We start from the raw sequence: 516 nt of genomic DNA on the forward strand, positions 1-516 counted from the left end.
GAGGTCAGGAGGAGGAGCCTGTGGAGGTCAGGAGGAGTCTGTGGAGGTCAGGAGGAGTCTGTGGAGGTCAGGAGGAGGAGTCTGTGGAGGTCAGGAGGAGGAGCCTGTGGAGGTCAGGAGGAGGAGTCTGTGGAGGTCAGGAGGAGTCTGTGGAGGTCAGGAGGAGGAGCCTGTGGAGGGCAGGAGGAGGAGTCTGTGGAGGTCAGGAGGAGGAGCCTGTGGAGGTCAGGAGGAGTCTGTGGAGGTCAGGAGGAGTCTGTGGAGGTCAGGAGGAGGAGTCTGTGGAGGTCAGGAGGAGGAGTCTGTGGAGGTCAGGAGGAGGAGCCTGTGGAGGTCAGGAGGAGGAGTCTGTGGAGGTCAGGAGGAGTCTGTGGAGGTCAGGAGGAGGAGCCTGTGGAGGGCAGGAGGAGGAGTCTGTGGAGGTCAGGAGGAGTCTGTGGAGGTCAGGAGGAGTCTGTGGAGGTCAGGAGGAGGAGTCTGTGGAGGTCAGGAGGAGTCTGTGGAAGTCAGGAGGAG

Source organism: Eucyclogobius newberryi, unplaced genomic scaffold (genome assembly GCF_026437365.1).
Source record: "Eucyclogobius newberryi isolate DKJ021-1_F unplaced genomic scaffold, fEucNew1.0.hap1 SCAF_3, whole genome shotgun sequence".
NCBI classification, from domain to species: Eukaryota; Metazoa; Chordata; class Actinopteri; order Gobiiformes; family Gobiidae; genus Eucyclogobius; species Eucyclogobius newberryi.